Raw genomic sequence first — 26,751 nt, forward strand, 5'->3', positions numbered from 1 at the left:
GGTGTCCCGTACGTGTAGAACCCCTTCGGCTCTTTTTTCTCTCTGCGGGAGAGGGGAACGTACTCTATCGCTTTTCTTTCTTCGCCAACTTTCGCGCATTACGCCTCCTTCCCGCCCCTTTGCCAATATTTCCCTCCTCGGCTAAGCTTTGTCTTCTGCCCAGCTGGCTCGCTTCTTTCCGGCTGTTTCCTTTATCTTCCTCATTTTCCTTTCTTTTTTCTGTGGCCTCTTTTCATTTCGTCTCCCTCATGCGCGCCACCTCTTTTCTCAGTGAACTTCTCATCACTATTTCACGTTTTCCCATCGACCCATCCTTTCTTCCTTTTGGTAGTACAGGAGGTACGATAAGTTGCCTTTATTCACTCGTTTTTCCACTATAATCAACCTTAACTGCCCAATACTCTGGGACTTGTTTATTTTATTCTTTTGCGTAGAATGACCTTACGTACAGTAAGAGAGAGAGAGAATAATACATTTAAATGGTGACCCGAGGCACGTTTGAGGATGTGGATAACGGAAGGCATGCCCCACTGTGCAAGGTTCACATGCGAAGCCGTAGGGTTATCTAAGTGCAAAACAATGAATTTAGCCCCCCCCCCCCAAAAAAAAGACACAATCACAGAGCAAGGAGGACACAAAGCTAGGACAAACACTTACATTCAACAAAGTGTTTTAGTTAAGTGTATTTTTAACGTTGGCGCTGTGATCGGACCATTCCTTGAAGGATGTCGCCGTTTTAGGCTGACACCACTTGATTCAGACTGTCCTCAGTCATGCGCATCCGCACACGAGGTGAGGCACGTTTGGAATCGCATCCTTTCTGCACGCGTGACAGTTTACTTGCGGAAGTGATATCGGACAGTTAGCATGGTCACTGCATTGCCTTCACCGCTTCGACAAGGCGACGATGTCGTCAGCTATGACGTATCCCTACTTTCTACGTGGTCTAGGTTAAAAGAACTTGTGCCCTCGGGCACCGCACTTTGAGTAGAGGGTCATCAGGATCGAGAACTGAGTCCCTCGGGACTGAATTCGACTGCCTCTGACCATTTCAGCAGCAACAATGTCACGGTTGCCAGGCGCTTCCGACCTCCGCGAACCTGGGGATTTATTTATTTTATTTCAACATACTGCATCGCAGGAATGGGGAGCACATGATACAAGGATGGCAAAGCTGGAAACAAGATACAATGTAAACTAAATAGTTCGAAATATACAAAACGAATTCAACAGGCGCCAAAGATCGTACATATGACCCCATAAAGCATTACAGTGTTCTACAGTGCGGACAAAAAAGAAATGTATCTAAGCGCCTCGGTGCCCCGATGACAAGGAGATACACACAACTCGTGAGTGTGTCTATTGGATGTCAGTCTAGCGGGTGAGATGAGCTTGCTGAATAGCGAAAAGCGTGCAGACTTAATCAGAACAAGCCTCATTCGAGAGTGCAACTACCGACCTCGGGTTCCATAAGAGAACCTCCTAGGCACTGGACTTCCCCGTTATGTCAGAGGGCGTTCAGGCGATGGACCTAAAATAGAACGAAACTGTTGGCCCTAACCCCGATGCCACCGTTTACACAAGCGATATCGCCTTGGTCAGGGCGGAAAAGCAGTCTCGTCAGAAACAAATGTTGACCAACGACTGAGGCTCGTTAATTTCTGAGGAATACGGAGGCATCCGTTTTTCAGCATCAGACAAATACAATAAGAAATTAGGCAGTTCCCGCTGGCATCGCTATCATATCCCAATGAGAAACAGACATCGTTAAGTGTATCACTACTATTATTCGGACTGGGATGCAGCCACTGTTTGACTGAAAACTTCATACTAAGGAGACGAGCTGCGTGGGCATGGCAGCTTGTCCATCTTCAACATTGTTGGCACGCTAACGGTTAATAAAATCTACTAAGGAGAAAAAAACTACATGTGCGTTTGACGCCATTAGATCATAAGGAATATTTGCGGTAGCGGTGATTTTTTGGGGGGAAAAGGCAGATCCCACGCATTCGTATGAATCAGTGAGTAAAGCATTGTTTTTTTTTTTTTCAGCGATATTGTCTTCGCTTATTCTTCATAATTTTTGAAGCTAACTCTTCGCTCTTCGCTCAGCGCACGCTCTGATCCCATTGTGTTCTCTTCACGGCTTTCTCCGCACTGACTTTCTTCTGTTCGCGACTTCACTTCTTGGCTCTTCTTTTCGACAACACCCATTCTGCAGATTGGCTGCGCATGTTCGCACACCCAGTGGCACGCCCCGAGCGACGTCGTCAACCAGGGGCGTGAAGTCATCCCCGCCACCAGTGGCCAAACGACCACCGTGGAAGGACAGGACGTTGTCATTGCTTTGGCCATGATCGCCAACTCGCAATGGGACTGTCGTGTTTTCAGACGAGAGGCGCGAGCTGCAGATTTCACGGTTTCACGAGAGGTACGATCAGCAGCCAATCCCACAACATTCTTCACTCGACACAAACACACCCTCCCATCTTCTCGCTCCTAAGAACTCCAGGTAACTAGCGTCTCAGCGGTAACCAGCAAGCGCACGCCTGCGCCCAAGCGCAGGCTGGTCGGGTGCCGCTATCCGAGACTACGGCCGAGTTACTCGTGAAAGCCACTGACCTACACCCACCAGAAATACAACAGTATCGCCTATAGCACGTCGCACCCTGCTAAATTCGCTGCTAAATCGCGTGCTCAAAGACCGTTCAGATCTCACAGCTGTTTGCCGCAGCTTCATACGGTGCAAAAGCGGAGAGTATACAGGCATCGTCGCCACAGCGCGAAATACGGGAATTAAAAGACGAGAACGCACACGGACAACATGCAGCGTTCTTGTCCCGTCCCGTAATTCGCACTCCGAACGATCCGGAGATATGGCGCGACGAAAAGCGGGTCGACGCCGGAAACGGCGTAATCCGCTGTCACGTGCATGGCATGGGATGCGTGGGGGGCAGGCACGTACCCAGGGGGGGGGCCCGGGGGGGCCCGGGCCCCCCCCCCCCCCCCGAAATCAAGTGGCATACCCCCCCCCCCCCCCCTCCCCACCCACGCCACCACTCCTCACACATTCCTAAAGCGCCGCCAGATTAATGTTGAGACTTGACAGCTGTTCATCGGTCAGCCTTATGCTGCCTTTTTCACTCCTTTTAGATGGCGGTAGTTATCGGCATCTCTTGTAATGTGAAGGACAGTTTTCTCATAGATTCCGCACCCGCGCGATTAACTCGAGATGCGTTCAGTTGTCACCATCTATTCCACCGTCACGCGCATAGCTCTTGCTTTTGTTAGTTCAACCTTCTTTGTTTAGGCTGATCCTGGGACCAGGAGAGGGATGCGGCTGTTACTTAGCTGGTCTGTATACTCTCATGGAACGAGTCGCGGCCGCACAAAACGCCAATTGCGTTTAAGTTTTCCCTGTGCTTCATTATTTCCTTGAGTTACTTACGGCTCGCCGCGACGCTGGCAGATGCCCGGAACCATATACACGTGATATGGGTTAGATAAGGTGGGAAATAAAATAATGTGAAAGAGCGTCCATCATGAAACCCTGCAATAATCCTTAAACCCATTAGCAAGATGACTGTCGCCCGTTAGCTCGTCTGTTTTTCCCTAATTGTATAGCACTTTTCCTGCAAATTTGGCAACTGGAAACAAAAATCGCAAGGAGTTGAGAAATTAAGCGATCTACTAAGGGAGAGAGCCAAGGCAACAACCAAACTGCAAGGAAAGTCGAATAATAAAAAAAAGTTAACCGTTTATGAGAATATTTGTGGATCAACATCTTTTTACTTAAAAAGGAAGTAGAGAAAACGCTGCCGGAGGTGGAGAACATTTACTTGCTTTGAATGACGCTTCTACAGTTACCGGTCGAACCGCCTCATATAGCCAATTCTCTACTGCGCTTATGTGGGTGTTTATCTAACCTTTCTCGGTGAGCGCAGTACGTCTAGAATCGCAGAGTCCTGCGCTCTACGCGGTTGTATGGGAGTGGCGGCCGCACAGCGTTACGCAATTCGCGGAACTGTCAAAGCTGATCAACAAGGCGAAAATAACTGCTATTCGAAACTATAACATGAGAAAGACTGAAGAAGCCGTAAAAAATGAAGGCAGCCTGAAATCAGTAAAAAAGAAACCTGGAATAGGAGAAACCATGATGTATGCACTAAAAGATAAGAAGGATAATATCATCAGCAATCTCGAAGATATAGTAAAAGCAGCGGAAAAATTCTAAGCTGACCTGTATACAGTACCCAGAGGAGTCACGATACCTCACTTAGAAACAGTAATGAACAGGATACAGAAACTCTCCTATAACTAGCGATGAGGTCAGAAGGGCCCTGCAAGACATGAAACGATGAAGAGTGGGAGGAGAAGGTGGAATAACAGTCCATTTAATCGAAGATGGAGGAGACATAATGCTTGGAAAACTGGCGACTCTTTATACGAAGTGTATATCGACTGCAAGGGTCATAGAAAACTGGAAGAATGCAGACATTATACTAATCCACAAAAAAGGAGACGTTAAAGAATTGAACAATTATGGGACCGTTAGCTTGCTCCGAGTATTATATAAAATATTTACCAAAATAATCTCCAATAGAATAAGGTTAACACTGGATTTTGTCAACCAAGGGAGCAGGCTAGCTTCAGGAAGAGATACCTTACAATGGATCACATCCATGTCATCAATCAGGTTATCGCGAAATCTGCAGAGTACAATAAGCCTCTCTATGTGGCTTATAGAGATTACGAAAATGCATTTGATTCAGTAGAGACACCAGCAGTCTAGAGGCACTACGTAATTAAGGACTACAGAACGCTTACGTAAAAAGCTTGAAAAATATTGCTACATGCGTGTGGTATTTGTTTGTGTGAATGAGGTACGTGGGCGCCATCACTCCAGAAAAGAGAAGGAAGAACGAACTGGGCTCGCGCTGTGAATCTAAACGGTCAGCGCTGCAACCATTGTTGTAAATATAATCTGTAAATAGTTTCTCGTCTTACTGACTCGTCCTTCGCGTAAGAATATATACAGAGGTTCTACAGCTACCTTAATTCTACACAAGAAAAGCAGGGAGATACCTATAGAGAAATGGGTCAAACAGGGAGACACAATTTCTCCAAAGCTATTCACTGCGTGCTTAGAAGAATTCAAGCTATTAAACTGGGAAGGCTTAGGAGTAAATATCGACGGCAAATATCTCAGCAACCTTCGGTTTGCCGATGACATTGTTCTATTCAACAACAATGCAGACGAGTTACAACAAATGATTGGAGACCTTAACAGAGAGAGTGTAAGAGTGGGGTTGAATATTAATATGCAGAAGATGACGATAATGATAAATTGCCGGGCAAAGGAACAAGAGATCAGGATCGCCAGTCGGCCACTAGAGACTGTGAAGGAGTACGTTTACCTAGGTCAATTAATCACAGGGAACCCTGATCATGAGAAGGAAATTTACAGAAGAATAAAAATAGGTTGGATCGCATACGGCAGACATTGCCAGCTCCCGACTGGAAGCTTACCATAATTATTGAAAAGTAAGGTGTGCAATCAGTGCATTTTGCCAGTGCATATGGGGCAGAGACTTGAGAGCGAGTTAAGGACCACGCAAGGAGCGATCGAACGAAGATTGCTAGGCATAAGGTTAAGAGAGAAAGAGAGTGGCTTGGATCAGAGAGCGAACGGGTATAGACGATATTCTAATTGACATCAAGAGGAAAAAATGTAGCTGGGCAGGTCATGTAATGCGCCGGTTAGATAACCGTTGGACCATTAGGGTTACAGAATGGGTACCAAGAGAAGGAAAACGCAATCGAGGGCGACAAAACACTAAGTGGAGCGATGAAATTAGGAAATTCGCGGGCGCTAGTTGGAATCGGTTGGCGCAGGTCAGGGGTAAATGGAGATCGCAGGGAGAGGCCTTCGTCCTGCAGTGGACATAAAACATGATGATGATGATGATGATGATGATGATGGTGGAGGTGGTGGGCCCCCCCCCGAAAAAAAATCCTGGGTACGTGCCTGGTGGGGGGGGCCTTTCCACGCTTTGCTGATTTGCCGGACAGGAACGTAATTGGTATGCCGGAAAGCCCGTTGTAGAAGACGAGCAGTCTGATAGCGTTTAATTAACAGCTTCACAAAAGCTTCGCTTCAATATATTCGGAAATGTACGCTTTATCTGCGTAACGATCTCGGTTCGTCTTTGTCAGAGTAACGTTCGCGATTACATACGACAGGAGACAACAGACACGTACGGCCGCTCCCCGCGGCGTTCGACTTGAGATGCACGCGCGACCGGACTCAAACCCGCTCGTGCGCGGCGGCCGCCCACGTTAACACAGGCGTCGTCCCGAAACAAACGCCCGTCCCCTTGCGGGCCTCAACGGCGCGCGGTTATCACCCCCGAAACCGACGTTCCGGCGAGGTCGCAGAATGCTGTGTCAAGGCTCGGCGTTCTGGTCGCGTTATTGATTGCGGCGTTCGGGAGCCGCGGGGAAGACGGGAACCGCCGCGGGCTGCACTGGCTGGCTCGAGCTATATTAGTGACGCGCGCTGGCGGTGCACCGCTAAGCTACACAGCTGCGGGTGCCGAGACCGAGCAGGGAGGGGGCAGCGAGAGAAGGAACGGGCGCGAGCGCGTAAGCGCTGCTTCGCCTTGCCCCGCAAACCGCACAGAGAACCGCAGCAGCTGACGCCAGCGGCAAGCCTATATTCAAACGGCAGCGTTATGGCGCGCGCGCCGCTGATAACAGACATGAGGTGGAAAGGGTCACACCAGCGTCAGCGCAACGTCACTCGCTTTACTAACTAACTAACTAACTAACTAACTAACTAACTAACTAACTAACTAACTAACTAACTAACTAATGATATGCTACACGGCTGGGGAGGAAGCGAGTACGATGGCACACGAGTCCGCACGCGACGACACCTGAACGTAACGTCAAAGCGAGGGTGAAAATATTTTAGCCGCGCGGATGTCTATGCCACAAAGACGATTGCGTTACGAAGCTATTAGGTCAGAGCAGGCGTAAAGTCAGCTCTGTTCCAATCGCTTGGCAAATGCTCAGATTTACGTCAAATTTCGCAGAGAGGTTCCTGTAAACAAAGTGAATTAATGGCTTTCAAAAGAAATTTGACACATCTGGGTCTGGGTGGGAATAGAGCCCAGAACACAACCGTCTGAGTGCCCGGATAACGGCTCTGGCTTTCCGCTGAAGGTCACTTGAAGGTCGCCGATAACGGGAGCTAAGAGCAATCCATGCTTAACAAATGGCCGCAGGTGGTATACGAACCCGCGTCTTCGCATTACGCGTGCGATGCTCTTACCAACCGAGCTACCGCGGCGCCGTTTTCCCATCCACTTTCTGGGGTATATCTCTTTATCAACTAGAACTAACACTGGGAATGTTAGTCAGCGCCACCATTCACAGACCTTGGCGGCGGATGTGGGACATCCTTTCTGCCGCAGGCGTCACGAGGACGTGATCTATTTGGGTGACGGCAACTGGTCAATAAATCCACACATGCTATCTCAAGGCATTAAATGTTGCCAGATTCGCGACCCTCGTAATGTTATGAAAGAGAAGCAATGGAACGAAGAGGCTCAATCTTTGCTAATCGTATATATTAAGATTATACTCTTAGTATATATCTTATATGTATATATAAGATATATACTCCTCTGTCCCCTTTTTTCTAGTACACACACACACACACACACACACACACACACACACACACACACACACACACACACACACACACACACACGCACGCACGCACACACACACACACACACACACAAACAAACAAACAAACAAACAAAAAACAAACAAACACACACACACACGCACACACACACACACACACACACACACACACACACATAGATTGGCACGGTTTGGATCGATCGGCGCAATCTGATCACTGGGTCAAGAGCGTCGGCTTTTATACATCAGGATCATCGAAGCTTCCAGAGTAATCGCTGGTGTTCGCGTGCCTTCCAGAAACTTCCGATACATGCAGGCGCGTCCTGCGCTGAGCGATAATATATGTTAGACGATGCAACGCAGTCAGCCGATAAACAAGTACACGCATCAATTATATATATATATATATATATATATATATATATATATATATATATATATATATATATATATATATATATATATATATATATACGCATATATATATATATATGATGTGTATATATATACATATATGAGGGACCCGTACAAAAAAAATTATTGAGAAGGCATTGAAATATTGTTGGTCAATGTTGAGTTTTTTATTGTGGAATTATTGCGAGTATGTTGGAGAATTGTTGGGTTGAGTGTTGAGCACTCTTGAATATTGGCCACTGAAATCGAATTGAAACACCATTGGGTACCTCAATGTTGAATAATTGTTAAGGTACCATTGAAAGTCCATTGTGCTTAAACGGCCCATTGTGTTCGTTTTGTTGAATGGTTGTTGAGTTACCATTTATTCTGCGTTGAACTAACGTTGTGGTAGTTTTGATGACGTGTTGTTGAGTTATTATTGCCACAGCATTGAAAAGCATATCGTGCCACAGTTGAGATGCCATTGAGATTTCAGAAGTCGCCATTGAAATATGATTGACGTTTCGTTGGGCTAGTGTATTTTTATTCATATATTGAAATTGCTTCGCTGTTCACACTTGCATGCCCCGGTGCCTGCTCATAACTTTCCCAAACACAAACAAAATCAAAGGAGACTGATCAACTTGAAGTACCTTTATATACACTAAAGATGTTTGCACATGAAACATTATTACAGTACATAAGGCACCACTACATTGAACCTGGAGACACACGCTAGTACCTACAGCACTCTAGCAGTGTAAATACATCTGAAAAAACCTATACATATGAATCCAATCAAAACGATCATTGTGCTCTTCACTTTCGACTTAAGTTTATGACTAGGAGGCAAAGCGACTCAAAAGGCAGGGCTTAAGCATACCCTTGTAACAACCAACTTTAATAATAATATTTGGGGTTTTACGTGCCAAAACCACTTTCTGATTATGAGGCACGCCGTAGTGGAGGACTCCGGAAATTTTGACCACCTGGGGTTCTTTAACGTGCACCTAAATCTAAGCACACGGGTGTTTTCGCATTTCGCCCCCATCTAAATGCGGCCGCCGTGGCCGGGATTCAATCCCGCGACCTCGTGCTCAGCAGCCCAAAACAACCAACTTTGAACACATGAACACTTGGAGCTGCTTGCATGTGAATACACAAAACACATCTGAATATGTTACATTAAAATGTTGCGCACACTAACACATCACAGGAAGAGCTACGGCTGACTGTGAGAAGGCAAAATGACCAACTTGAAACAAATGACTTCACGTAAATATATGCAACCTTTAGCACACGTCTTTCACCGCGATTAAAATTTAATGAAGTACCAAAGTAGACTTGCCTGAGCTTTGTCCTCGAGAGATATATATTTTCATGTTGCCCAATTATTTCATAAAATAACATCACTCACCTTAGCTATTATTTGACGAGACATCATTTAGAAAGTTGTCGGGCATGATGAACACCAGAATCGTGTTTCTGACAAGCCAGGATTGCTTTCTTCAGAAATAAACTTGTAAAGCTTTTGTGTAACGAAAGCAGCTTATCTCCCTGGCACAAGTCAAGAACAAACCGTACACCATTTGATTATGTTAATTTGGGGTACAGAGGAGTTCGTTAGTGGCATTTCCTCAATTTAGTGAGCTCATTTTCAGGTAATCTTTCTGGACTTGCACAAAGCTAATTAAAGCCCTTTTTGGGGCCTTTTTTCCTATACCCAGCAACTAAGTGCTACCTCAGTCAATAAAGAGATAAGGAAAGGCTAATACCTTGAACGATAAGAGAAAAAATAATTATTTAGCACAGAAAATTGGTAGTAACACATGGCTAACACAATTCCAAACAGCCAAATAAATGGTCACCTGCACTTTCAGTATCAAGCACCCCAGAAATAGTCTTACAGTATGAGAAAAGGTTCCAATGACTCGACAGCCCGATTGCTGAGACAGTGAAAAACGCAAATAAATCATATACGAAACACCAATTACCTCAATTTCGCAGATAAAATGTTATTAAAATAGCACCAGAATTTTGCTGCATAAAATAAATAAAGGTTGTATACAAATTGGGACAAAGCAGTAACTGCAAGACAGAGGGAGCTACAGCGCACCCATGTTGAAAAAGATTACAAGGAAAATGATATATATGCATATTTAAGTTTACAATTTTCGCTCCAACATATAGAAAAAGAACGCATGCACTTAGAGCATAAAAAGGTTCATGTGCCTGGAGAATGCGGCGCAGTACAAAGAAGCGTCATGAGAACCGAAAAGTAGATCTTACTATGAATGCTTGCACCGTACAATCAGGTATGTGCCATGTCATGCCTTGAATGGATGAAATTCATAAATCTTACACACAGAGGAAGTTACCATCACTCTTATTGGCTTCCTCAGGGGACTCCTTGAAATTGAACTAGAAAAATGTACTCACTGTCAAAAACAAAGAGAAGATAAGACCCTATAGCGTTCTTCCTGAAATAAACAGCGCAAATAACTTCACGTATCAATTCTATGGACACTTCGCCAATTCGGTGTACATTTATATTTCACAACCACCCAAACAGAGACGAGAAGGATGAATTAAGGTAGGAACACACATGAACGCTGACTCAAGTAGAAGTTTATTCGTGAAGACGAAGATTTTAAACACACTGGCCAACTTCACAAAGAAAAAGCCATGGATGCGCAGCATACACAGCCCGGCACAACAAAAAAGGACCGAAATACGTCCTGTAGAATAAACATGTGCGTCAAAAACTAACAAAAACATGAAAACTGAAAGGTTTCTCCTCTAAGCGATAGTAACGAGAAGTACTGTAGCAACTCTTTCCCGCTAAGGGTCACAGAAATATTGCTTATGAATATTTCTTCGTGATCAATAAATAATGCTTCCATAAGTCCTTTTGTGCTCTGGTCTTTGTGATGAAACAATCGTTCTTTCTGCTCTATACCGCAACACCAGAGGAGTTCCAGAGGCAATATTTATTGATCACAAACGAAACAATTGCGTAACCAAGTTATCTGTTGCCCTTAGTGGGAAAAAGTTGCTCTCAAAAGAGTATTTCCCGTTAGTTAGTATCACTTATCGGACAAATCTTTCGCTTTTTCAATAGATTTGACCGATAGTTCTCGTTTTTCACGCACGTTTATTCTACATGACATGGCTTTTTCATATTTTTTTCTTGTCGCACGTGGCTGTTTCTGCCACGCACGCACGGATTTTTACCTTTGCCAAGTTGACCAGTGTGTTTAATACCTTTGTCATCAAAAGCAAACATTTAGTATATATATATATATATATATATATATATATATATATATATATATATATATATATATATATATATATATATATATATATATCAAAACGTTTATTTAAAAGAAAAAAAATGCAGAAAGCGAGTGGGTGGAGCCCCTAGTCCAGGGCCCCACTGGCTTGAGCGGTCCGCCGTGCTTGGTCGAGAAGCGCTAGTTGCATCTCCCGATCCTCGCTGGCGAGCCAAGTCTCCCACTGCTCCCTTCCGGAAAGTTTGCCGGCTATTTTTGGTGTATTAATTTTGGGTGGCCTGTTCTGGCAGTCCCACGTAATGTGGGCGAGAGTTGGCAGGCCTCCGCACCAAGGACAGCGAGCGCTGTACAGCGTTGGGTGAATGGCATTTTTCAAATAAAGGTTTGGAAATGTGTGCGTCTGTATTCGGCGCCAGTCATAAGAGTCCTGCCTGGATAGGTCAGGGTGTGGTGGACTGTACTTTCTTCGCTCGCGCCGCTGGTGCTCAAGGATTTCTCGTGGTAAAAAGGGGTTTTCGTCAGAGTGGTCGGCCGCTCGGTTGACAAAAGCACGAGCTGCGCCGTCCGCTCTCTCATTGCCCTCGAGTCCTGCGTGACCCGGGCACCAGACGATCATGTGTTTCTGCGTTAGGTTGGATCCTAATAGGTGAGTGGTGCTGTGTGGTAGCCTCCCGGTGAGGAATAGTCTACATGCGACTTGGGAATCAGTAAGAGTTATCGACGATTGTCCCAGAGCGTCCTTAGTTTTAATAGCTAGCGCGATGGCTGAAGCTTCTGCGGTATTCGCAGATGCAACTCTAGCCGTGGCACAAGTCACAAGCCCTTGATTTGCAGCCGCTCCTACCACTGCGAGGGCGTATTTGTCAGCACCACATCGAGCGACATCTGTGTAGACTGTATCCGGGTTTCCATCGAATTGCTGCATTAACTTTCGAGCTCGAGCATTTCTACGTCCCTGGTGGTATTTTGGACTCATGTTCTTAGGGATTGGGGCTACTACGATCCTTTCACGAAGGACTCTGGTCAGAGATTCGAGTTCTTCTCCCGCATACTGTGGATGAGTAGGGTAACCCACGCGGCAAAGTAATTTTCTGCCAGAGGTGGTTAAGCTAAGCCGCTCCCGTTGAGATATGAGCGTCGCTGCCCGTAGCTCCTCGTAGTTATTGTGAATCCCGAGGGCCAGCAGGCGTTCAGTAGAGGTTCCCTGTGGTAGGCCGAGAGCCGCTTTGTACGACGTTCTAATCAACGCATCTAGGGCCTTTAGTTCTGTTTTCGTGGGGTCCTGGAAAGGGAGGCTATATGTGAGACGACTTAGCACAAAAGCCTGAACGAGCCGGATCGTCTCTGTTTCCTTGAAACCTTTTCGGTGATAAGTTACTCTACGGATCATACGAGAGATCTGTTTCACCGTAGTCCTAAGGGTTTTAATGGTGTGGTCTACTCGTTTGTTGCTTTGCAGCCACAGTCCGAGGATTCGCATTTTTTGGACTTCCTTTATCTGGCTGTCTCCTAGAAAGAGGTTCACCGGCTCGTGAGTTTGACGGCCTCGCCCTCGTATCCTGATAAATTCTGATTTATCGGGAGCGCAGCTCATTCCACTGCTGCGAGCGAAGGTTTCAACAACGGTCGCTGCTTCTTGCAGGATTTCTTCTTTTTGTCCTAACGAGCCGCTGGTTGCCCATAGGGTAATATCGTCTGCATATATCGCGTACCCTAGCCCAGGTATGACGTCGAGTGTTTTAGCTAAGCGTCTCATACCGATATTGAAAAGAAGGGGGGAGAGTATCGCCCCTTGCGGTGTACCTCTATTAGGCATGGGAAAAGGGTCTGAGCGCGTAGTGCCAATGCCTATTGTCGCGATGCGAGAGGTCAGGAAAGAGCGGGTGTAATCATAGATTCTTTGTCCACAACCGATGTCACTTAGCTCAGATAAGATAAGTTCATGTGAAATAGTGTCAAATGCGCTTTTTAAATCAAGAGCCAGGACGAGATGTTCCGCACCAACCGTGGTGTTGCATAGAACTTCTTCGCGAAGTAGCAGGAAAACATCTTGTGTCGACAGATGCTGGCGAAAGCCGAATATGTTAGTGGGAAATAGGTTGCGGTCTTCAATGTAAGACGTGAGACGTGTGTGGATCACCTTCTCAAATAATTTGCCAAGACAGGAGGTTAGTGATATCGGTAGAGCTTGCGCTCGTGTGTGCTCCTACCTATTTCGTCGTCCGCCTCTGTTCGTGCTGCTGTTTACAGTACCCACGTATCACTTGGTTAGGCTGGTAAACATTCTCATAAACAAAAGTAAATGCCTCCCCTCAAAAGGTAGCCCATCCTTTACAACTAAACGCCAGAGCAAATCGAAAGTAAGCCTTCACAGCGTCCATGCAGCAGCTAGTACACCACAGAGTAACACAAAAAATAGTTGTAAATCCCACTTGATGGAGATTGGCAACAGAGATGCGAGGTTGCTAGTGAATCAGCCACATATCAACGGGTGTCTCTTGCACGACGCCAAGGTGCTTTTGGCGTAGAACACTTTAGCATCTGGGAATTTACTGCATACGTAACCTGTGAGAAGGGAATGTGGACAGAAAATGAGATTGCGCGGATTAAGAATCTGCCACACACTGCACATAACTTCGCACGAAATAGAAGTACACACTATACTGGCAAGTAAAAATTTGCGACTCTTTACGAGTGCCGTCGAGAAAAGGAAGAAATGGATTGCTATGGCAAATGTTAGCTAAAACACGCAGCGATGTTTCACAGTGGGGAAAATATTCCCGGCTCTCTCGCAGAACCAAAGACTACGCGACAGTGCATAGCCAATACCAAACAGATATCGAATCTTTGGGTAGAAGTCCAGTAGAAGGGATGACCTAAACATACGCCGAGAGCGATGCGAGCGTGAGCGTGCCTGTACGAGTGAGAACATGTACCGCTTCTTTAAAGCTAGTCGCGCTCCGGCGTGGCTCCGATCATCCCGCGCGATTTATGTGCACAATGTCGCGTACACGCCCTTGCATTGCGCGGCAGCGTCCGTGCAGTGAGCCAGCTTCATGCACGCGTCATTCTTCAACGCGCAAACGGTGCTCGAGTGCGACGCTTAGCTCGAGGCGACAACGCGCCGATTGGCGCTCCTTTCGCTTCTGGAAACAACGCATATTCGGATCGGTCCAACTCAAAGAGGCAGCAGAGAACGGTGGCATGTTTCGGTTATCGCTTATGAAAATTGTACAGTACGCCTTCAACGGCAAACCGCCGCGCTAGATAAAGATGCTCACTGCGGTAGTTTTGGCGGTGATAGACGATAAGGTGAGCCCGTCGGCGGCTGTGTTCTTTGACCACGTCACCACACCTCTGTTCATTTGCGCTGTGTATCCGTGTACAGTCACCGCGCGGAAGCTGTGACTAATCGGTTGGCCGCTCTCCGAAAATCCCAGAGAGGCGAAATATATTTCGCGGTGCGCCGCATCATTAGGCGCAACCTAAATCGAGGCGCGCTTAACCGCCACGGCACAAAAGGTGATCACACTAACCGTATGGTATACGATGAGCCACTACGAAAAAAAAAAAAATCCGATGTTCCACGTGCCAAACCAACGATCTGATTATGAGGCACGTCGTATGGGGACTCCGTATTAATTTTGACTTCCTGGAAATGTTTACGTGCATACAATGCACAATGCACGAGCGTTTTTGCATTCCGCTCCTTTGGAATGCGGCCGCTGCAGGGATCGTATCCACGACTTCGATCCCCAAATTGCCACGGAGGCCGCCATAGTTACGAAATGCGTAAGCGTGAAGTGCAACACTGCCTTCCGGTACGAGTGTGGTACAAGCGTAGCACAGCTGCACACCTGCTGCACGATTATTTGTCGCGGTTCTCCTAAACTCGTAGTGCCTGCCTAAATACCTTGAAAGGCAGCGCGCCTCTCACGTATCGGAACGCGATAACAAGCGCTTGGACGGCATACGTGAGCCCCCATAAAAGATGACGTGGCTACTGTACAAAATTATCACTGCGCAGAGAAGCCGATCCTTATGTTCCAATTGTGTTCTCTCATACAAATGAAGGAAACGTTATTAGACATGAACAAATGAAGCAATGCAATTTTACGCACATGGGGCGCCACTGCCTCTTCGCCTACCATTGTTTCAAACGAAGTGACGGCGGCAGCGAGAGTTACTATCGCGCGCATTTGCTCCGGGGCATGCGGTTTGCTTCAAGAAAGTGAACGGAGTGCTTAACATGTCACGCTCGTCAATATCAAAATAGAAAAGAAGGCTACGTGCCCAAGAAAAAGAGATCACTTACCTATCTTCAGAAGTGCGGCTGCGACTGTTTCGGGGTGCCTTCTCTCCAACAGGCATCATGGCCTCTGCCGCGCAACTCATCAAAACCGTCAGGCTCGCACATCAGTAGAAGACTAGTTGTTGGGTGAGCCAACCACTTCACCGGATAAACGTCCCACTTATCGTCGTTAAAGCATTTCACTAAAATGTGCGTCATGATGTCCGAAAAGAAATTACTTTCATCAAGAAGCACGAGGCTTGAACCACCGCACAACTGCAACCGAATAACTGAGTCCGAAAGCCGTTCACAGCTTCACATGGCTTCACTATCGTATTCAGTTATAAAAACCTTTCAAACACAAAATAACGGCACTTAAGAACCACTAATTAATTAGCAATAATTTTTCATCAACTAACCTTCATGAATTATTAAGAACTACCTAATATATAGCGTAAACAATAAATACTACGGCCAAAAAATGCGGCTACGAAACTAGCGGTAACCATGTGTACTGTTGCAAAAGTGTGCGCAAAACGAAGCTCGGTTGCGCCCGTTTGCTCGCACACATACACACCCGAACGCTACCTTAACGTTTGTTGCGCCACCTAGAAATAAAAATTACTACTAGTTTTGCTATTTTTACAAAAATAAAGTTTTTAAAATAGTTTGTAGCGCTTTTGCAGATGACCAGGTGACAAGTAAGGTGCAATAAGAGTCCGTTACCTGTATTTCTTTCATTTCCCTTTGGTGTTCTTAACTGAACATACGAGACCTGCAGGCTTGGGAGAGGATGACCCTTTGGCGAGGCTAAAATAAATCGCGTGCTGCTTGCAAGGCGAGAAACGGGAGCAGCCGCAGATACAGCGATTAGCTGTGATACTGTTGCGGCTGTTGCTGAATCTGAAGCTCTTTGAAGTCAATGGTTATAGCGGCTGCGCGCTGCGATCTCAAAGCGCGTTCATTCTTTGATCTCTAGTACCACGGATATTGGACAAAAACTATATTTGCTTTACGGACAGAGGGTACCTCGCAGGAAATTCGAAGACCTCACCCGTCTATGTTTGTAGCGTGTGCGCGCTTGCATCCTACGGTTCCCACAGTGCGTCCGATGCTCGGAGGTAGCGTCGTCGCCTGTCGGCACCTGTCTTATCGCCGGCCGCGCTGCCGCCGTGTCACTTTTGGGGAACTCCACATGCGCTTAGTCACCGTGTTGGCAAGTGAATTTCGCATTCTTCTGCTCCCCGAAACGTGCTCATTTCGGATCGTACAAATGGTTATGTCATCTAGTGTATGTTAAAACGACGATGGCATTTGTACACCGGCGAAGAAATAAATCGTTATGAACTTGGCGGTCATGAATCTAGTCTAACGTTGCAGTTTTTACGTAGCGAAAATGGCTACGAAAGTGGGGCGGTCCCGGAGATAGGCGCTTCAAAGCGCCAGCTGTAGCGACAGCACCAGGAAGTGGCACGCGGCGCACACGCGGCGCACACGCCAAGCATTTGAGAGCTTACTGGCTCTCGAATGAGAGGAGTATGCGCGCGCTCGTGGCCTATTGGTTAGAGTACCGGGCTCGACAGCCGACGTTCGATTCCACCCCATCGGTCACACATATTTTTTATTAATGAAAGCGAGGCGATAGAAGAACCTACCTGCCGCAAAGTGACAGGAATGAGGTTGGAACGCATGGCAAAACATGTTTGGAAGGTCTTCATATGCGAGTCCTAATTATTGTATACTGGACTAAACTGCTACACAACAAAATAACAACTAGAAAAATCAACACAAATTACCCAATAAATTGTTTATTGAGAACACTCAACGGTAATATTGTTGTGCAAGTGTTGAGTGAACTCAATTGCTCTTGAGAATTTGTTGAAGTCAGTTGTTTCAACGATTCCCCAACAGTATATCAATCGACAACGTATTATGAAGGCCTCCGATTTAGTTTGGACCTTGTGAAAATACTTCATGGGCTACACTCCGGTATCTTCTAACTCTCTGTATATATATATATATATATATATATATATATATATATATATATATATATATATATATATATATACAGAGAGTTAGAAGATACCGGAGTGTAGCCCATGAGGTATTTTCACAAGGTCCAAACTAAATCGGCGGCCTTCATAATACGTTGTCCCTCATATATCCTTCTTCTTGATATACCGGAGATTTATAGCTTATACACGACCACTTAATAGTACTGTCCTCCCTTCCCTTTTCATAGCATACGATATACAAGTAACCATTCGACGTGATAAACGCAATCGGCTTATGGCGTGGCCACAAGCGAGCAAAATGTGCAGTCATTGCTCCCGCTCGATAGCACGCCACGCATCGAATCCCGAACGATCCGCCGTCGGGAAGACGGATGACGCGCGTAAGCAAATCGGAAACGCAGCTCGGCGGGCGCGATCATCTCCGTTCGCACAGTTTTTACATCACGCAAGACGGTCGTACAAGCGCGCCCCGCGCTCCTTCTACAAATAACACCGAGCTTGGCACCGATCGACAGGCGCGGCCTCGTAATACTCCTCTCTTATCACCGCGGCACAGGCTTCGCGAAAGTGACGTCACGTTCTGAGCATCTCCGAGGCAGGCGCGGCGACGAAGCTTTGGGGCTCTATACACAGCTGCATTAAATATCACAGAACTGTCAATCAGCAAACCTAAGAATATTTGTGACGCGCTATGAGAAGCTATAGCACCAGTCATTACCCGCATGCTCCCTCTAATCGTGAAATACTTAGCGAGCCTAGTTTGAACAAGCGCTCAGCACTCTTAGTTCTCTTAGTTCGTCCAGCAGTGTGGTTTTTCTTTTCTTTCTTTTTTCTTTTACTCGGAAACTGAGATGAAATGTCTATCAGTAAAATGAATAGCGACGACCTTTGAATTTTGACGACGAATTTTGAAACTAGTCGTTTCAATAGCCATTATTGCCTGCCATTGTTGCATTACTGCCATCGCCAGGTTCGAATAACGGCGCATGTTTACACGGTGACGGTGCGACAAAACGTGAGAGAGAGGCACTGCAGTGAAGCCTACTCGACCGAAAGTCGAGCTCCGTTCTGGTAAGTTGGCTCGCGGCCGCTCAGTTGAGCGAATGGCTGTCCTGCTGAAGCCATGATCATTACGCCATAGTCTATCGTAGATAAGCGAGCGATAAATTCATCGGTGCCTCGTTCGGATCAATACTGCTACAGGTCTGCCTGGCGTGGCGGCTCGGAGAGCCGAACGTTTCGCCCTCGTATCGGCGCAGGGAAGCCCACAGTCACATGAGAAACTAAAATCTGTAGCACGGCTCGAGAATTCCTTCCTACTACCCTGAAAACGTTTACCCAACGTAAAAGATGGAGAGAAGTCCCTACCAAAAGGGGTAGCCAAACCTCGTTCGTCGGCATTTTCTTTTTTCAATTTTGCAAAAACCGCGAAACGACAATTCAGCCCAAGAAATTTCTATGACCGGGTACGTGAAGAAAAGTGCTTGTTTATAGAAGCCGACATGGAATGGCCATATGAGCAAGCTCGGTGGGATTGCGTAAACCTGACAAAGCCGGATCGAGTGATCTCATCGTAATGAAACATCGGACTCATCGGCCTCGTGCAAAACGCTGACCGGCAGGACTCGGCTAACGACTAGTAGGCCTGGGAGTGCCGATACACAGACTCAGACTAATCTCCACGGGCAACAGATGCATGTAGACCCACCTGCAAATATTAATCTTGTTTATTTTAGTTTTAGTATAACACCCTACTTTAACACCCTGTAACGATATATATATATATATATATATATATATATATATATATATATATATATATATATATATATATATATATATATATATAATATTATTATCTATAAGTATAATATTATCTATAGTATAATATTACCTATAAGTTTGATACCGTCGCGTGTGGTATGAATGAATGTGTAAGAAAATTGAGTTGCCTGTCTTTGTAGCCCGTCACTTGTCCCTTCTTCTACTAGTACGTCGCTATTCCCCTTTTTCTGTGTCTGTGTTTGCTTGATAACATAGCACATATTGAGCACATATTGACGTTTTGTTGTCGCGTGGCGATTGGTTTTTACAATTCATTTCGGTGCGTTTTTATGCTTTATATTTTAGATTATATGTTTGCAATCGCCATCGGTCTATACACGTGTCAGCCATCCTTTGAACGATTCGGATGTATTTTGTTCGCCCATTTTATTCGTTTTTCATGTAAACGTATCTTCATTTGGTTGATAAGCACATGTATATTAACTGTACTGACACCATGCAATGTATTCTGATGAAGGCCGGACCCCGGCCGAAACGTCAATAAACCGCTTCAAACGCGCGTCTACTTCACTGTGTGTGTGTATATATATTAAAGGCGGTCAGGCCTGCTCCGCGGATACGTTAGCAATGACGCACGCACGTACGCCACCAGAGATGTCAGTCCGTGATAAAGCAGTTCACAAAATAGCGCTGTTGGGCCTGGCGGTGACGGCTCGACAAATAACTCGACCAGCAGAGGTTGTGTTCGTATAAACTAACACGCTCTCGGAGAGAAGGTCCCTTCCGGCCTTGATTTTATGCCAAGCGCGTTTTAGCGTGCTATATGTATACGGATGAAATCGTGAACGAAAGTAAAAGTGGGGTTAGAAAACAATTTATGCTCAGACTTCCGCATACGCGAGGTGCACCGCTTGTGAGCTCCAAACTCTAGTCTCCAGATTTGTCAACATATCGCAAGAGTTCCATGCAACACTTAGCAACATGCGTGAAAGCGTCAGCCCGTCACTTGGCCCATTTGTCATTAACAAACGGGCGAGAACGGATCCAATGATTGTGCAGCAACATTCGAATTGTTTCCTACACCAACAATAAAAACAGCACGTACTTTCAAATACTGTTCACGGACCACGGCGAAAGATTTTGTGCTGACTTGACAATTTATTTTGCACACCGAGTCCTCATACGTCGTTTAAAGCGAGGCTTCCTTTGCGAACCCTCCCGGAATTTGTCGACTGTGGCTGCAGGGTGCTGCTGCTGTCTCTCCTAATGCCTCTCGCTTAAAAAAAAATCACCGCCCAAGCACTCCGTACGGACGGTTAACCACGGAAGCTGAAACGAGCGGCCCCGGCGTTGATCACTGGCTTAATATCGGCGGTTCCTTAAACGACGGCTTGTTAGGCTGTCAGATCCTCGGTGCGCAGTCGCTGCTGCGCTCGGCTGCACGAAGCTGTCCTTGTGTCCAGGCTGCAGTATCGTCACGGCATAGACGAGCTCGTTCCCGGATCCACTCGCGGCGTTGCTGATCGAAAGCTGCCTGCTCCTCAGGAGTACGTATGAGCCGTGGCCTACCCATTTCGCGGCCGGAGAGAAACTGCCACGCGCGCGCGCTCGTCTGCAACGGAGAGCAATGAGGTCACTACTGGCATTGCCAATCGCGCGCCTTTCTTTGTTGTTTTTTTTCTCGCGCATGCGAATGGGGTTGCGGCGGAGGAGTTTTCGGCGTATAGGCGACGGACGGACGGACGAATCGGCTAGCCATATACAATTTCGCTGTAATAAAAGACTGAATTACGTCTGCGACGTCTTCACTGCCGAGTCCGACTACCGACAAACCACAAGAAAGGGCGACAGAAGCAAAGATGCTATTCGCTTTAATATTGCCTGCAGACGGAGGCCTCATAAGAGAACCTGAGATTATAACAAAGCGTGTGGCGCAGGATCTCCACGACATCCAATGAGCAGCAGGGGGGATCAAAGCTTGAATTAGGGCGATCCGTGCGTTGGGGCCTCGGCAAGCCACCAACTCACGGACTACTGTGGGTTCTAGCTTTAGTGCCTCCCTTGCTCATTTTGGGTGCTTAAGGCACCACCAAAGTATTGTAAATATTCGCACGTTGTTTACACTTAGTACTTGCACCAATTGGCACTTTTCTTCACCTCAAGAGAGAGAGAGAGTGAAAAGAAGAGGGAAAGGTAGGAAGGTTAACCAAGGACGTGCCCCGTTGGCTACCCTACACTGGGGGACGGGGAAAAGGGCAGGACAGATAAGGAGAGAAAAGAAAATAACAGTAAGTCATTCACAGTCAGGAGCAGAGGAATCTCCACTGTCACAAGCATTCATGTAATCCAGTGCCCTTCAAGAACTGCAGAAGGGCTTTTGTAACCTTTTGCATGCAAGAACGCATAGGCCATGGTCTAAGGATCTTTTCTTCTGAGAGCGCGCTGTATTGTCTAACAAACTGAGTTTCCCTTGTAAAGTACGTCGTTAAACCTCAAAGGATGGGCAATGACACAAAAGGTGCTCTATAGTCTCATCACACCACAACACAGTGTGTACGCTTCACCGTACTACACAACTGCAGTGCAGCACAACTTTCCTAAATCGCACATAAGGCACATAGGTTCTTCCGCGTTGCACACAACTCTAAGAGCGGCGCCATTCCAGCAGATTCCTAATACGACAACGGGGCGACCGGCCGTCGCCCGTACTTTGCGGCGATGTCCCATCACCACATGGCACTGCCATCTTCGTGCGCGCTGAAATTGTGCGGAGGGACCGGGAATGCGCTGGCATAAGGGTGCGCTCGGCCGACGAAGTTCTTCCTACAGCGAGTGCCGGTCATAAAAACGGGCCGTACTCTGATTAGGTTACTTTCGCTCTCTCTCTCTCTCTCTCTCTCTCTCTCTCTTTCTTATTCTCCATCTTGCATTAGCCACCCGCAGTTTTACTTTGTCGTGTGACTGCTACAAGATGGAACGACAAGGACCATCTGCAAATGTCCTATCGCTATCGACCATACGGACGCACATCGGGGCAGCGGAGACATACAGCGCCAATTTTCCGGACCAGTGAGTACCACAGTGCCGCTGTGCTAAAAGCGGTAACAAAGGCGCCACGTAGCCACATTGTGAGGCACCAGCTGGCTATACAAAGGAAAAGAGCAACAAACCAGCGCGGGAGCGTTAGCTCTGTAGTTTCGCGAAGAGCGAAATAGGCATCGGGCAGCGGAGGGAGGGGTTGGGGGGAAGAGACGCGCAGTGGTATACTCTGAAATTGGAGCACGCACAGAGCGGTAATGGGACTCTCCGTCGGTCGAAAAAGCGCACCAAAGTGGGCCGCGCCAAATTCTCTCCTTAGCACCCGGCGCCCCTCATTGTCTATCGTGTTCAAGGAGCGAAGCTCGAAAAAGAGAGTTAATTTGGAAAGAGAAAGGCAAAAACACAAGAGCGAGGAACAAGAGCACCTAATTTCCCGCGGGCCACATTAAGGAAGCCACTGGCAGCTATCGGAGCTTTATTGCCTCTCTTCTTCTTTGTTTCGCCAAATCAACTCTTTTTCTCCGTGTATACGCAGCGAAGTGCATCTCTTTCTTTTTCTCTCTCTCTCTAGCTCTCTTCGCGTTCGTTCGTATGTGCGCGCGTGCGCGAAAGTTTCGTGGTTCCAAATAGCTGTGGTCGTCGAGTGCGCTTGGCAACAAGAAAATAAAAAATTAAATTAAAAGAACCACATAGCAACACGGTATTATTTCGTTCCCGTAAAGGTTTACAGCTGCAACGCCACGGCAACTTGAGAGATGCTCAGCTGCACCTGCCTTCGTACTAGGCCAAGCGCAATGTTTGTAAGCTCACTCTCGAGGACACCGATCCCAGTTTTTATAGTTTCCACGCCCGAGCTGTTTATATCATGTTCTGTCCTTTTTCTTTTATTTTTTATTTTCTTGAGCTGTAACCATACACTCACCGCGACGGTTCTGTGCGTGGCTATGGCGTTTTGCTTCTGAGCAGGAGGTTGTGGGTTCGATTGCCAGCAGCGTTCCAATAGGATGGAGGTGGAGTAATGCATGAATAGTCCTGTCTACCGCATTCTTATTTTTTTTTTTTGTGCACGTCGAAAAAGAAAAATCCCGGGTGGCCAAAATTAACCCGGAGCCGTCGACCGTGGCCGCTAAAGTAACGCACTGTACAGTTTCGGAACGTTAAACTCCATCAATCAGTCATACTATCAATAATCAATCAATCAGCGTTACGAGTGAGTCACACAACTGAGCCAAGCAACTAGAGCAGCTTCCTACTTTAACGCGGTGTTACCCTAACGTTGCGCGGCCCCCTTCAAAACTGCTCTTGATGTGTATTTTAAGCGCGTTGACGAATTCATTAGAAGTCATCGATGCAAAGTGCCATATTACTTTCTATCGACATAAGGCCATTAATTAGACTATATTGGCACGCGTCATTGTTTCAGTTATTCCCGGTGCCGCCGCATGAGCAAGGGGAGCTCTAGTGGGCCTATAGTACCCCGACCCGCGCCCCCCTTGACTCCAGCAAGGACCCTTCAAAAGCTTTTCTCTCTCTCTCTCTCTCTCTCTCTTGTCACTGTCACCACAACGTCTCAATATTGCATACCGCGGTGCAAACTTGAAAGCAGTACCGATGAATGTCAAGTTTTATCGCGAGAAAAATATACAGGGGAGGCCGACTCTAACCAAACGGCTCTTTGCGGCCTCCGCCTTCACCCTTGTGTCCCTCAGTATAGTCTTGCCACCTGTTTGACAGATTACTATTCGCAAATTTTCTGGAGCTTTTCTGTTCTCTGTTCTGTTACATCATAGATCCCACTCCTATTTCTAGTTCCTTATTAAGATCCGTAGGTTTTGCCGGGCTAATTTCGCGTGCGTTGGCATGCATCGAAACTTGGCCAACCTCCATTCGTCGGTTACGTGCCACGTAGTTTTCCAGACAACGACAACAACCAACCAGCACGCACAGCTCAATCAAGTGCTGCAGATCAAAGGAAGTTAGCTTTACAACTGCATAATCTGTGGCCCCTATATGCAGTCTGCACCACGCGCGTGAGATTGAGGAAAAGTTGCAACGATAATATACTTGTCTAAGGCTGTTTCAAAACTGCGCATCCCCATAAATGCGGGACATGAGGCGCGCGAGACGCCTGGCGCCCTCTCTCGGTAGTCGTGCTCTCATCTGTGCTTAACTGAATGGGCATCGAATTAAAAAAAGAAGAAGAAAATCGAATGCCGTTAAAATTTTTCGTCATCGATTACGGATTATTTATTCCCTACCATTCTTCAACGACAGTGTCGTTGAGAACGCGCTCAGGGAGACGCAGAACAAAAGCACGTGCCCAAATGGCCGAGCCCGATTCAGAAAAGCGAAACACGGAGACAGCGCAAAGGCCGCCAGATCCTTATTAGATCCCTATATAGCGCCACTAGACAGGTGGCCCGCGCGGACGGCTTTATGTACCACACGCCCGACGCAGCTGCCGTGACCCGACGCTCGGCGAGGAGCGCATTAGGGCGCGCATGCGCGCGCAGCCACCCAGCGAAAGACAAGCACGAAACCAGATCGGATCTGGTTTCAGAGAAACAGCAGCACCGATCAACCGACGACGAGGGAATCGGGGTAACGAGGACCCCCGCAGACCGGCCACGATTTATCTCCCCGACAGTTTCACGTTCCTCTCCGTCCCGGCCATCGATACGTATGCAGCATCTCGGCGAGCTGTTATAATGCGGCAACCTCGTGGAGCGGACTAAACCCACGCAATTCCTGCGTATTCGTGGCTCAACGTTGACGCACATTTTACGGCGCATTTACTGCGTAGTGACCGCGCATATATATCGTGGCGCGTTTTCGGCGTATACGCATTTCCCGACGCGTTCACTGGACGTACTGCATTTCAAGTACATTTCCGGTGCATTTGCAGCGTACTTCTGACACACTTTCGCCGCAATAGCGGCGTGGCGTCGCCCGGAACATAAAGCGGCGAAATGACCGCACTGTAATCCCGCTACACATAGAACACTGTTGCACGAGTGGCTCACATGCTAACATCGAATGAGCTACAAGAACATGCATTTGGCTCATGTAGAGGTGATCGAAAGCGGCGTTACGCGAAGCATTTTGCAGCTAGCTCTATCTCACATCATTTCGGCTTCTTGAAAGCGTCACCGGACGGACCAACGCGCTTGTGTAAAGCGAGCAATTCTTCGTTTGAAGCGAGCGGCAGGGCGCCGACGACGTGTAGGAAATGACGGCGGCGGAATGACCACCGATTTATTGCACTCCGGCGCAGAAACGCTATACAAACTTATTTCGTCACGAAGTGCTGGCCGATCCCGAAGGCGGTGTACTTTGCAAGGTTTGCGAGATTGCGCTAGTGTTGACTGGCCAGCCTATACATATTCTACGCGAGTTCGTGCGTGTATGTGTGTATGTAAGTGGTGTTCTCTATAGCGCTCTCAAGAAGTTTTCCACGATGAATAACCAACTAGCCCAGCTACAAGTTCTACGTTCACGGCACCTCTATCTGTATTGGTATACGTGTTATCCATGCAACTAGCGCACCATTCTCGTTGTAAATCGCAACATGGTAGAACTAAAAAATGATTATCAAATTTTGTTGGCTGAACGGCCTGGCGCGCCTCTTGGCACTGACGAAGTAGATGACGGCATGTCCCATCATTTACTACAGTATAGTGCTCGTAAAACGTCATATAATCGACATTAATTGACTGACTGCAGCTTTCCGCCTAAATTACACTGCCTGCGTATACTATTCGCCTAACCAAAAGGTGTTGTGCAGTGGCCAGGAATATATAGTTCGCCACGTGGAGACCTATACAGATCGATTCGAAACAGCTGCGCCCTTCCCCAAGGGTACATAGGCAAATCTCGTAGCCCGAGCACGCGCCTTCGACTTCCGGTGTGAGAAATGTTTCGCTTAAGCGGAACTTTCCGCAACGAAATCTTTCCACTTCTTACGCAAGTGGCAAAGCTCAGCGTGGAATTTGGAACCGGAATCGCGCATCCCCAATTCTCACGTTTGTCCAAAGCGAACACTTGTACCTACATTTCTATAGGCTTCTTTTCTTCCTTCTTCCTTTTACCTTCTTTTTTTCCCTTCTTTCTTCTTTTTTCTTTCTTCTTTTTTGAACAGATCAGTAATGCTCTAGGTAGCCGAGTTCGAACGTCCATGACGTCACGCTGTAAAGCAACGTTCAAAGTG

At 46.9% G+C, this 26,751-nt stretch overlaps 1 protein-coding gene across 10 annotated transcripts in view; it reads right to left on the bottom strand.

Moving 5' to 3' along the window:
• LOC135906845 (cytochrome b5 reductase 4) overlaps positions 1 to 26,751 on the bottom strand; it is a 441,851-nt gene that overhangs the window by 404,712 nt on the left and 10,388 nt on the right. The gene's annotated exons all lie outside the window — the stretch shown is intronic.

Source organism: Dermacentor albipictus, chromosome 5 (genome assembly GCF_038994185.2).
Source record: "Dermacentor albipictus isolate Rhodes 1998 colony chromosome 5, USDA_Dalb.pri_finalv2, whole genome shotgun sequence".
Lineage (NCBI taxonomy): Eukaryota > Metazoa > Arthropoda > Arachnida > Ixodida > Ixodidae > Dermacentor > Dermacentor albipictus.